Raw genomic sequence first — 14274 nt, forward strand, 5'->3', positions numbered from 1 at the left:
TTACTTTTATTATCCCAATGTGAAGATAATTTAGAAAAAATAATTTCTTCGTGTGTTTATATAGAACTGAGAACAATTAACTTGAATAGGAAAGAATATACATATCCTTCAGCAAACTACACTGTTAGCACTACTTAGATTTTCACAGCAATAAAGAATTTACAGCTATATTTATGTCTTAATAGTGTATTTATCACACAATGTCATTCATTCTTATCTTTAACAGAATGCTAATTAGCAGACTTACAATTAGATTTTGTTTTTACCCATTATCAGAGAAGCATATGTTGCTATATGCTTGTAATGTAATTGGCCTCTTTTAAGTCTTAGGTTTTAAATTTTGTGAATTTAAGTGCCATATTCTAGGAAGAGATCCCTAGGTTGCAATAATCTGCCTAAATTTTCCTTTTAACAACAAAAAAAGTAGAAAAATAATCAACCTTCAGAAGCTCAAGTTCAAAAAATACAGTTGCCTTAATTAAAATTTAGATTTATCAACCCCCCGCCATGAGAAAACAAATCTAGCAAATTGAAGCCATTCATTATTTTTTTAGAAATTAATCCATGTAAAGTGAAAAAATAGAACAAAAGAATTAATATTAATTTTGAGAGAATTACTATGACATTTCAAAAAACTCTATTACATTTCCCATACTTGTAAACTACTTAATATTCAAATTTCACCAAGACACTATAGACACATATACTGTACTAAATGTGTAAGGCCTACTCATTCCATAAGATTAATGAAGTCTCTTGAGCTTCTGAGGTTGAGATAAGCTCTTCTTTTTTGTCATCCTAACAACTATGGGAAATTCAGCTACTGAAGGGGATCTCCTTTAAAACCTTAGACAGCTGGACATGTGATTTTACTGTGCCTATGTTTGGTTATTAGTGTGTGCCTTTTGACACCTATTTTTTGTGGACTTCCTGCATGCTTACCACTCTGCTAAGTTCTTGGTTTAACTCAGTGAGTAAAATAGACCAAAACAATGAAGGGAAAGAGAAATCAAACTGATAAAAGTAAAAATCAAAGGTCTGAAAAATTGTGACATAATTAAGATTAAATATCAAATAAATTTATAGGTAAAACTATGATGAATTTGATCGACAAAAAAGTTATTTTTTCCTTTCCTTGTTCATATTCATTGTACTGTGGTGGGAATTTCTCTCTTAGACAAAATAATTATATAGCTTTTGCCTTTCTTTTATCCTAGCACTTGTTTTTCCTGCTTTCAAAGTTTAACTTTCTATATAGAAATATATTTTAACTATAACAAGAGAGGAAAAAGTGACACCCAGCAAATGGATAGACAGTATTTTACTCTGTCACTTGTAATGTCTGGCCATGTGTCACCAATGGTTTGTGGGTAGAAACGATGTGAGACATTCCTAATAGCAGACTTTTAAGGTTTCTCTTCCTGAAGACAGTGGTAAAGACAGCCTATGGGATACTGAATCCACAAAATTGCAGGTTCACCAGTCCCAGACTTGCTTCATGGATCAAAGCTGCTTGGTAAAACCAAAAACAAAAACAAAAACAAAACACTTTAGGCTTCAGAAAGCTCTTTATTGCCACACAAAAGAAACCTTTTATTCTTGTTTATCTGGAATTGTTTTAATCTGTAATGAGTGCTACCATTTATCAGATGTCATATTAGAATCTATTTGCAAGTTTATATTCCAATAAATCAGAAGATCTAGACAAATTTCCAGACCCAAATTGAACTAAGTGGATATAGAAAACCTTAACATATAGATAGCAAGCAATGAGATTGAATCAGTAATAAAAAGTCTTTGAACAAAGAACAGCCCAGGTATAGATGGATTCATGGCTAAGTTCTAAATGACATTTAAAGAACTATCACCACTCCTCCTCAAATTATTCTATCAAATAGAAAGGGGTCACTTCTTGACTCATTCTATGAAGCCAGTATTATTCTGAAATCAAGTCCAGGCAAAGATTCATCAGGTAAAGAAAACTACAGATCAATATATCTGATGAATATAGATTTTTTAAAAAAACTTTATAAAAATTATCAAACCACATTCAGAAGCATATTAATAAGATTGTACACATGATAAAGTTGGATTCATCTCAGAAATGGAAGATTGATTCAGTACATGTAAATCAATAATTATAATTCATCACTTAAATATAATCAAGGACAAAAAAATCACATGATTATCTCAATAGATGCAGAGAAAGTCTTTGACAAAACTCTGTACCCACTGATATAAGAAACACTGGAGAAACTGGGGTTACAAGGAACTTACCTCAACATCATAAAGGGGAAATATTACAAACCCAAAGCCAACATCATACTGAATGGAGAAAAACTGAAAGCATTTCTTCTAAAATCAGGAACAAGACAGAATGTACACTCTCACCACTCCCATTCACCACGTGTATGTAGAGTTCTTGAAACTCTATCTAGAGCAGTTAGGAGAAGAAAATGAAAGGAATACTAATAGAAAAAGGAGGAGTCAAACTATCTATTGGCTAATAATATGATTCTATACATAGAAGACCCCAAAAAACTTCACCAGAAGACTTCTAGTCCAATGAACAAAGTAGCAAGATAGAAGAGCAAGATACAAAAACTACAAAAGTTACCTTAAACTCCAATAATGGATCTAACTGAGAAGTAAACTAAGAAAACTACTCCATTTACAATAACCTTTAAAAAAATCTTAAAATAAATTTAATGAAAGAGGTTAATGATTTCTACAATAAAATTATAAAATAGTGAAGAAAGAAAATAAAGACTTATAAGACAGAAAGACCTACCATGTTTACGGACAGGTAGATGTAATATTGTCAAAATGACCATATAACCAAAAGCAATCTACAGATTCAATGCAATTTCCATCAAAATACCAACGATATTGCAGAACTAGAAAACATTCCTATGATTATATACCACGGAGTGGGATAACTGGGTCAAATGGTGGATCCATTCCAAGTTTTCTGAGGAATCTCCGTACTGCTTTCCATAGTGATAGCACTAACTTCAGTCCCACCAGCATGTTATGAGCGTACATTTTCCCCTGCATCCTTGCCAACATTTATTGTTACTTATATATGCTTGATAATTGACATTCTGACTGAAGTGAGATGAAATTTCATTGTAGTTTAATTTGTGTTTCACTAATTACTGGAGATGTTGAACTTTTTTTAATATATTTGTTTACTATTTTTATTTCTTCTTCTGTAAAGTTGCCTGTTCAGTTCCTTTGCCCATTTATTGATGGGGTTATTTATTTATTTTTATAGTGTTAATTTTTTCAGTTCTTTGTATATCCTGTAATGCAGTGATATCAATGTTTATAGCAGCTCAATTCATAATAGATAAACTATGAAACCAACCTAGGAGCCCTTCAACAGAGGAATGGATAAAAAGAATGTGGTATATATACACAATGGAAAATTACTCAGACATAAAGAAGAATGAAATTATGACATTTGTTGGTAAATGGATGGAACTGGAGACTATTATGCTAAGTGAAATAAGCCAAAACCCCAAACCAAAGGCTGATTATTCTCTCTTTTATGTGGATACTAATCCACCATGAGGGGTAGTGAGAATAGAAGTTCATTGGATTAGACAAAAGTAAATGAAGGAAAGAGAGGGGGATGGGAATCAGAAAAATTGTATAATGAATCAAACTTAATTTTCCTATGTCCATATATGAATTCATGACCAGTGAAACTCCACATCATGTACAACTGCAAGAACAGAATCCTAAATAGAATAAATTATATTCCCTGTATGTAAAATATGTCAAAATACACTGTACTGTCATGTATACCTAAAAAGAACAAATAAAAGAAAATAAAAAAAATTCCTAAAATTTATATGAAAGAATAAAAGACTCAGAAAAGCCAAAGCAATTTTGAGCAACAAGAATGAGGGTAGAGGCATCATAATATCTCATATCAAATTATACAACAGAGCTATAATAACAAAAATAGCATGGAGAAATGAAGACCAATGGAATAGACCAGAAGACACAGAGACAAATCCACATAAAAAAGTCATCTTATCCTTGACAAAGGTGCCAAAAGCCCTATTGGAGAAAAGATGGCCTAATAAACAGTACTGAAACTGAATATCCATATGTAGAAGAATGAAACTATATGAAAACTGAATATCCATATGTAGAAGAATGAAACTATACCCTTTTACATTAACTTCCACAAAAATCAACTCAAGGTGGATTAAATATTTAGGAATCAGACAAGAAACTATGAAACATCCGGAAGATATATAAGAGGGACACTCTAACACATTGGTATAGCACCAACTTTCTTAATAAGATTTTTAAGTTTAAGAAATAAAACCAAGTATCAATACACAAAATAGCATTAAATTAAAAGCTTCTGTACAGCAAAGGAAAAAATTCAGAGTGTGAATGATAACTTACAGAATAGGAGAAAACTTTTTTTAGCTACTCTCCCATTATTCTGAGTAATAATCAGAATATATTAAGATCTAAAAAATTAAACACAAACAAATCTAATAACCCTCCTGTACATGTAAAACAGACATTTCTCCAAAGAAAAAATACAAATGGTCAATGAATATATGAAGAAATGTTTATTATTTCCTTATCAATCAGAGATATGCAAATCAAAAGTACAGTGAGATTCCATTTCACCCCACTTAGAATGGCATTCATCAAGAATACAAATAATGTTAATTACTGGTGAGCATATGGGAAAAGGGGTACATTTATTAATTGTTGGTGGGAGTATAAATTATCACAGCCACTTTGAAAAGTAGTATGGAGATTCCTCAAAGGGAATGCAACTACCAAATGACCCAGCTGCCTATTATCTATCCCACTCTTTGTTATTGACCCCCCTCAAAAAAAAAAAACAACTAAAATCAACATAATGTAGTGACACATGCATACCAATGTTCATAGCAACACAATACAAAACAGCCAAGCAATGGAACTAGTGTGGGAGCTCATCAAGACAAATGAATACAGAAAAAGCAGCATATATACACAATAGATTTATACTCAGCCACAAAGAAGGTATAAATGGGTAGAACTGAAGACTATCACACTATGTGAAATAAGACAGATGCAGAATAGCAGAAAACTATGCTGCATTTGTGAATTGTGAAAATAAATCCCACTATTATGTACAACTTCAATGCACTTTTTTTAAAGAGATGGTGACATATTTCCCTTTCTTTGGATGATAATAATCTCATAATGAGTTATCCTTGCATTCTGGGAATGATTTGTATCTTTTTTAAAATGACTTACAAAGAGTAATTGCATTTTTTTTGATAGCTCATTAATTTTTTAAAGGTTTTGTCAATTTATTCAAACAAATAATGGTTTATTGTCCTATGTATAGGCATGTTTGTGTGTTGCAAGGGTATATTATTCAGTTTAAGATAGTTTTACTAAATTAATTTAGAAGCTACCCGTTTTTAAAAAAAATTCTACATATCATTATGTATTTATTTTTGTTGCAAAACAAATTTATCAATATCTTAGTAGCTTCAAAGGTCAGCAATGTTTTATAATATCCTATGGTTTCTGTAGGTTAGTAATTCTGAAACAGTGACTTGGTTTGTTCAGTCTAGGTTCCACTCATGTGCTTGTCATTCGACAGTGATTGACTGAAGGGCTGCAGCGAGTGGGGATCTCCCACCTTCATGGCATCTCTGAGTCTCTCCAAGCACTCCCTCATTCATTTATTCAACATACCTGTATTTCCTACATAGTGGTTTGAAGTGCCCGAGTCCTGAGAAAGAAACAGAACAGCCAGTGAGAAGCTGGTATTGTATTTTCCAGTTTAGTGTTGGATTTCACATCCCATCTTTATCAGGTTATACTTTCTAGATGAAGCTAACTCCATAAAATGAATTTAAATATTGTCAGTTTCTTTATTCTCTCTCTCTCTCTCTCTCTCTCTCTCTCTCTCTCTCTCTCTCTCAGATAATTAAAATTATTTAGTGTTTAAAATAACTCTCCATAAAATTTTTTGATCCAATTTGTATTAGTCAGGTTTTCATCACTGTGATGAAATAAAAACAGTAAGAATAAATTAACTTAAATGTGATTTAAGAGATTGGAGAGGGGGTTGAAAATTTCCAACAAGTGTGGAGGGACAAAGATGCACATTTCAGTCCCAAAAGATATACAATTTCAAATACATACAATTTCAAAAATATATAATTTCAAATCATATCATAAGTAACTCATTGCATTTGTAACAGTGGCCCACTTCACTTTTTGAATATAAGCTCTGAATCTGTGGTTTATATTTAAAAGACACATGTCCCAAATTAACAAGTGAATCCTAACAAACTGTCAGGGCACCCTGGGACCCTTTTCCTGATGGGGAGAATCACAGCTTCTGGGACTGGATTCCCCAGTGTTTCTCTTTTGCTAGTAAAGCAATAAAATTTCTTTTTCCTTTTTCTCAAAACCGTGTCCTCGTTATAAAATTGGCATTAATTGGCATCAGGGTAAAGGACGGAGCTTTTGGTTACACATATATTATTTGGTCTCTTCTCATCTGCATATGAGTTCTTCCTATATGATTGAAATATTACCAGCAATCCAAGAAAATGTCTCATTCCAGATAAATGAGGAATAAAAATAAAAAGCAAATTTATTTTTCTCAAACTCAATAAAAGTTTTGTGCTGTGGTTTAGAGATGTGATGTTCCCAAAACTCATGTGCGATACAATGCAAGAATTTTCAGAGGCAAAATGATTAGGTGATGAAAGTTATAATATGATCAGTGGATTAATTCAATGATATGAATTAACTGAGTAGTAACCACAGGCAGGTGGGTAGTGACTGGAGATGAAAAGCTGCCGTGGGTGAGACTTTGGGGTTTATATTTTGTTCCTGGTGAGCTGAGTGCTCTCTCTCTCTCTCTCTCTCTCTCTCTCTCTCTCTCTCTCCTTCCTGGTGCCATTTTCCTAGCTTCGTTCCATATCCTTCTCCCAAGCTGTTCTGCCTTATCTGGGGTCCAGAGGTCTCTTAACTGAGACAGGTAGAACTGTGAGCCAAATAAACTTTTCTTCCTCTATGTTCTTCTTGTGAGGTCTTTGGTCCCAGTGGTGAAGCAGCTGGAAAAAAATTCTGGTTCATTGTAATGGGACTGGCTTTAGTAATTTGCCTAGACTTGATCTGGTCCCCACATACATGAGAACGGGTCCCAGAACAGATCTGGGTGTAAAACACTACTCAAACAACTGGACTAAGAAGGAGGAATGGACATTTCTCTAAAGAAGTTTTCCAGCCAGGACTTTAAAAGATAGGGTGCATCTGTAAAATAAAAATATCCAGTCAAGTAGCAAATTTCATAGCTTCTCTGTGCTTCAGGATTCTCACTTTTAAGTTGGGGTATGAAACTCAAAAGAATTTTAAAGTGTCTTGAACAATGAGCGACTCAGAGTAGTGTTCAATGAAACTTCTCTTCCTCTCCTAATCAAGTATTTTAAGGAAAATTTTCTAAACTTCTTAATTGATTTAGTGAATAATAATGTTAAAAAATTTAATCCTATAGGTTAATAATGGAATATTCACCATGATTGTGATAGGTTTAAATATGTATATAGATGTGTGTGTGTAGGAGTGTGTGTGGTTTGTGTATGTGTACGCATGCCTGTCTGTGTTTGCAAGTTGGTTAGGAAAAGCCATGCTGCAGTAATGAACTCCCAGATCTTAGCAGTACAGCACAGCACAAGTGTGCTTATTCTTTGTGTCAGTCTGGTGTACCTCAAGTAGTTCATCTCAAATGTTAGTAGAGAAACTCAAATAATTTGTATCCTTTTGCTTTCACACTTTATTCACCCAAAATTAGCTGATGAAAGATGACATAAAAAACATTAACAGTCTCTCAGTATTTAATATGACCATTCCTGGGATATCATGAATCATTTATGCCCACATTCTGTTTGAGAGAAACCAGTTATGTGTCTCAAGTTAACTGCAAACAAAGCTGGAAAATACAACCTTCCCTGTGCCTAGGAAGAAGGAGTGATGTGGTTAATATCTCACCATTCTTTCCTTCTTTCTCCTGTGGTTTGGATCTAGAATGTCCCCCAAAGAGTGGCATGTTTAAAATCTTGGTCTTCAGTGCAGCAAAACCCAGAGGAGAGGCTTTGAGGAAATTATTGGATCAAGAGAACCTTAACCTCACCAGTGGATTAATCCATTTGATTTATTAATAATTTGAATGGATTATTTAGAGGTGGGACCTAGTTGGCAGAAGTGAGTCAGGAGGTGCATGCCCCAGAAAGGTTTATCTTGTCCACAGCCCCTCCCCCTCAAACATCTTAAACTTATTTTGTTCCAATGAGAAAAGAACAATTCTTCATTTGGTGTGCTTCCTGAGATATTGAGAAGTTTAATTAAATCTCTGTCATTCAAGTTTCTTCAAATTCATTTCTTGCTAGTAAGACTATACATCCCAATTCTGGAAAACAAATATTTCTCTCCATTTACTTTCATGTATGTTTGCAAAGTGATCCATTCTTTTCTGCTAATTATTCTTCGGAAATACCTTCTCAATTGTAGACAAAAAAAATTAATAAATCTAGTTAATGCATTCAAATTAAAATATTTTTATGGCTGGTTTCAGAGAAAGGGGAATAAAATAGAAACTTCAACCCTTAATTCTCTTTCCTTAGAGTTACTACTGTATAGTTGATACGGTTCAGGGGCAACACTGCTCTCCAAGCCTCACCTCTAAATACCATTTATTGACCTGTGTCTAGCCTCTGATGTTGATTTTCTTAGTGACTACCGCCCAACTGATAAGCAAAAGTCATTTATTTCAGTCTTTGCTGAAAGCAACACCATTTATCATGCCAAATTTCCTGTTAGGTAGATGATCTATGAAAGAGTCATACATAAACTCAAATGCTCACGGTCTTTTCAATTTATTTTTCACTTAACATGAAGGTATGAAGCAGGTTATATGACTGATGCCACACCCAAACTGCTTTCATCTTATGTATCTATCACTCTGAGTCTAATCAGCCAGTATCATCTTGCTGGAAGAGTAGGCAGAGGAGCTGAAGAAGGAGCAAAGGTAAAGAACTAGGCAAGATATGTTTTTGCTGGACCTTGAAGCAACATCTATCACTTCTTCCAATGTTCTCTGCATCTGAACCCAACCATGCAACCTAACTAAAAAAGGGGCTGGGGAATGAGGGTTTTCTTTGCTTTTCTGAACACATATGAGAACCTGTAAGCATCTTGTTATGGTTTAGATAGGGGGTGTACCCCAAAACCTCCTGTGTTAGTGCAGGAATGCTAGGAGGTGAGATGAATGAATTTTGAGAGCTGTAACCTAATGGGTCCACCCTAGTTTGAATGGACTAATTAGATGGTAACTGTGGCTCAAGGAAGTCACTGAGAGCATGCCCTGGAAGGGTTCATCTTCTCTGTGACCCCTTTCCCTCAAACTTCCTAATCACCTTAATTAGAGCAGCACTCCTCTACCACACCCTTCTTCCATGAGGTTTTGCCTCATCTTGGGCCCAGAGAAATGGAGTCAGCGAACCATGGACTAAATCTCTGAAATTGTGAGTGAAAATAAACTTTTTCTTTTCTAAGTTGTTCTTCTTAAGTATGTTGGTCACAAGGATAAGAAACTAACACACCTATTTAGTCTTCTGAATGAAATGAATGATTTTATCAAGAAATCAGTTCAACTGAGACCATGTAGTCATAGCAGACTAAACAGAGATTCTCAAAGGAGCCAATTGTGTGCATTGTGAGTGGGTGTAAGCACATGTGGATGGGCATGCATGCACAGAGTGAATACTGGAGGCACGTAGATCCTTGGGAGTTGCTGACCTCATCACTAGCCACCTCTCTAATATTGTTCCAAAGGAGAAAGCTCAATTTTATGAGAGACAAATGGTTATGCTTTTAAAGAGCCACAGGCTTATGCCTTCAGTTACAGCATTTCCCAGAGTCAGTAATGATCCCCCATGCCTGAGACTGTCAAGCACAACTTCTGAGGTTAGAATAACATCCTGGCCATGTGGGAAGATAAGGAGATCAGAGGAAAGAAAGAAACGGAGGGAGGGGAGCCTCCCAGTGAGATCTTGAGTTTTCCCAAAGAGCCTGCAGTTCTTTTCTACCTTGCTAGGCTGCACTTTTCCTCCACCATCATTCTCTACCTTTCATGTCTAAACTTGTGTTATTTTTAAAAACAAACCTTAAGAAAAACACATCTGTGGATTAAAAAGTCATCAGTTAATAAGTGGTGATTAAGTGCCTTTGACACTCAGCTATTAGTCACATATTTTCTCATGGTTGGCAAAAACTGTAATTTCCCCCACTAATTATTTGTGACATTTAACAAAAAATAATTGTCTCCCTTGTATGGTTGTTCTAGCAGTTGAAAGTTCTATTTTTGCTCTTTCCTCTGATACTGGCAGATTAGCACCTTAATTTCCTTGAACCAGATTGCCTCAATGTTGCAGAGGAGAACAGATGTGTTTATAGTTTCATTAATAAATTAATTACTTGTGTTGTTGAGAGAGTAACATGGGTGGCTCTGGTCACTTTTATGTTGCTCTTCATGACCTAAAGCTTTCATGGCTCTGAATCACCTGAGTATCATGACAGTTAGGTAGACCAAACTTTGTCAGTTCTCGCATCTTCTAACCATTGAGTTGACCCCAAATTGAATCCTATCTCTGTCCTGTATATGCACCTAAAATAACCTTGGGGCTGTCTCATTACTTTTCTGAACTTAGGGCTTTTGTTTTCTATTTATAAAATGGGGATAATAACAGTATCATTCCTCTCATATAAAAAGTACTCTGTAATATCAGCTGTTATTATTCCCCACACATTTTCTTCCTACACTAATGTAATGTAATGACAGATTTAAAACAATGGTTATTTGAAGGACTCAACTACAGAATTATTTATAAAGTGCTTATTATTTAACAACCACTCACCCTCCAGACAAAGAGACAAAGCAATGTTCCTACCACAGGAAAACTCACATCTAATGCAGAAGATGGATGGTAACTAGATCACTGCAATAGAGTAATTCATGGTGTAGAGGAAGAATTCAAGGTGTAGAGGAAGAACAAAGGAATCAGTCAATCGCCTTACGAGAGTAGGCTTTAAATATTTTTAAGAGGAAGAAAAATTTGCCTAAGAAGCTTGAGGAGGAAGAAAGGTTTGCTAGGTAACTGAGACAAGGATGTTGTAGGCAGAGAGAACAATTTGTGCCAGTGACTGGCTATACAAAACAGTGGGTATGGGTACCAGGCAGCAGCAGGAAGAAAAGGCCCTTGCTCCCTTTACCACAGGGGTAGGTGGGGTGATGGGGTGAGTACTTGAAGCAAGGTCTAAGAGTGATATCAGATTGGCTGATTCTACTGATAGGCTTTTGCAAAGAATGCCCCACCCCCCCTTTTATTTTTCAAAGTAATCAGAAAGGTGGAGTGGAGGACATGAAGGAGGCAGAGAGGCAGAAAGCTAAATTCTGGTTCCGAGAATCAGGTTTTCAGAATGAAGTCTATATTGATAGAATCATTTATGTAATAAATATTTTTTGAGAATGCACGATTTACTCAGTGCAGTGAAAGTCAGGCATTGCTCCTATATTTGAACACTTTTTTTCTGTCATAATCACTTTAATCTTACCATGTGCTTTTATTGAACATGTTGCCATCACTGTAAAATTTTTAAATTAAAATGTATTATAGTATGTATAGGTTATGGTTTGGAAGTGAGGTGTTCCCCCAAAGCTCATGTGTGAGACAATGCAAGAAGGTTTAGAGAAGAAATGATTGGGTTATGAGAACCTTAACCCAATCAGTGAATTAATGCCCTGATGGAATTAACTGTGATAATTTAAGGCAAGTAGGGTGTGGCTACAGGAGGTACCTGGGGGCATGCCTTAGGGGTATATATTTTGTATCTGGTGAGTGGAATCTCTCTCTGCTTACTGACCATCATCTGAGTTGCTTCCCTCCACCATATTCTTCCTCGGTGATGTTCAGCCTCACCTTGAGCCCCAAGGAATGGAGCCACCTATCTATGGACTGAGACCTGTGAATTTCTGGGACCTCAAATAAACTCTTCCCCCTCTATGGATTGTTCTGGTTGGGTCTTTTATGAAGACAGCAAAATGGCTCACTAAAACAGTATACATGTTCATATATTTAGTTATAGATATGCATGTGTCCACATATATGCATCTATGAATGTAAATTTCTGTCTCCCTACTTACTTATCTAAATATTAGATTCCATGAGAACAGGGATCATGAATAATGTTATTTTCCATGCTCCACAGTAAGTACGCTACAAAAATTGTCACATATATAAATGTACACATTGCAAGTAATATTTAGCAGAAATCTTTCTCTCAACTCTGCCATGATTTTTTTCTTTGCCTCCTGTCAAGTATTTCTTTATTGAATTTTATTCTTTCCTTTATGACCATTCCATTGTGGTCAAATCTTATATTAGTCTTGGGAAAATAGTAACTACTGAGCAAAGATAACAATAATCATGTTACATTTTGTTATGTGCCAACTCTGTGTCATATTTAGTTCTCTGCTGCACTTCACACAACAATCTTGTAAGAAAATATTATTATCTTTTTATTGACTACACGTTTTATTTCCAGTGAAGTATACTGTTAACTCAAGACCATATAGCTAATACATTGCAGCAACTAGGATTTGGGATATGATTCTATCTACACCTCGATTTTAGAGTTCTGTCTAAAATTCAAATCATACTACTTGAGAGTTTACAAAACACTTATATACATTAAGTGTGGTAGATAATATTTATTTCATCTTATAGTTATAAAACAAATGAGAAACAAAACTGAGACCCAGAAAGACAAAGTGACTTCTCCAAAAATTATGTTGAAAATGGTAGTATTTGCAATTTATGCTAGGTTTTCTTTTTTACTATATTTTGGTTTTTTCACAAAGCTCATATTTATAGGCTGCTTCACTAATTTAAGACTGCAGGAAATTCTCAATATTTCTTTGCACACAGGTATCAGGGGGGAAAAAAACACAGAACATTAGTTAGTTCTTGACCTCAAAACAGAAATCTATTTTAAAGTTAAATATTTTAACAAAAATAAATACTTTTATTTTAATAAATTATTTGTTCTCATTTCAGCATCAATCCCTTATGGTCACCTAGATAGCCCCTTCATGAGAAGTAAATTAAGTTGTTTGAAAAACACATTCAGCAAGCCATGTTTTTCCATGGACTGATGCAGAGGAAAGAGAAAGTGTACATGCCAGGCTGTTGGCTGGCTAAAGTTCATGGCATTTGGATTTATGAAATGGATGTTAATGATTTTGCAATTTTTAACTTGGTTTGCTCTTGAAAGATTTTTTTCCCCTTGTGAATTAATGTCTGTCTTCTCTTGATTAATTTGCTGATAGTACTGTGAGCCAATGAATTGTATTTCTTTCCTAAGTCAAAAATCCTTCATTGTGGATAAAGATAGTAGTTTTGATTTCTTACAAAAATAGACCCCAAGTATCTGGAGTACAGATCTTGTGAAGTTAGTGAGAAAAACTCTTTATCCTTCGGTGCACTTAAGTTGGAGAAGCCTTGCTTGCCATGAGTCTCACTGAGAATCTTATACCTAACTCTTCAGGTCAAGTCATTTGTGGTACATGTGTTGTCCCAACATGCAAAAAAAAAAAGAATGTCCTGTAATTTATTTGTTCCAGGGCACAACAGTAGAGGGGAAAATTTTCAAAATACATAACAGTTTTCCCAAGAGAGAGAAAATACAATATTGTAAGGCGATCACTTGTTTTAGAGTTAGAAATCCTAGATTTTCTTACATTGCATCAGTGGTTTAACCTATTAAATAGGCAAAATAGACATGTTTTCTTCAGGCTTAAAATTGGTACAAGAATCATGTGATCTTTGAAAACGTACACCATTAGTGCTCTGTATAATTGTATTTTTCTGGGTAAGAGTTTTTATGTGATGAGCTGTGAAGATTCCCTTTCTCTTTTAAAAAATCAGTTTGTTGGAACAATTTAAGGTCATCCCTAGCTCATCCCACTGATTGTGCTTATTATCCAACTCTAAACAGAAGTTGCATCCTTGCAGATTGCAAGCTCATTGTCTATTAAATAGGCATGATATTTTGCTTTTCAAATTGTCACTGTTCTCTTGAATGCACACTTTCACAGGAGTTAAAAAATAATAATAATGCAGAAGTTCCAAATGCCTAGAAAAGCAATGCTTACCCAATGATTTA

The sequence above is a fragment of the Callospermophilus lateralis genome, unplaced genomic scaffold (genome assembly GCF_048772815.1).
Source record: "Callospermophilus lateralis isolate mCalLat2 unplaced genomic scaffold, mCalLat2.hap1 Scaffold_406, whole genome shotgun sequence".
NCBI classification, from domain to species: domain Eukaryota; kingdom Metazoa; phylum Chordata; class Mammalia; order Rodentia; family Sciuridae; genus Callospermophilus; species Callospermophilus lateralis.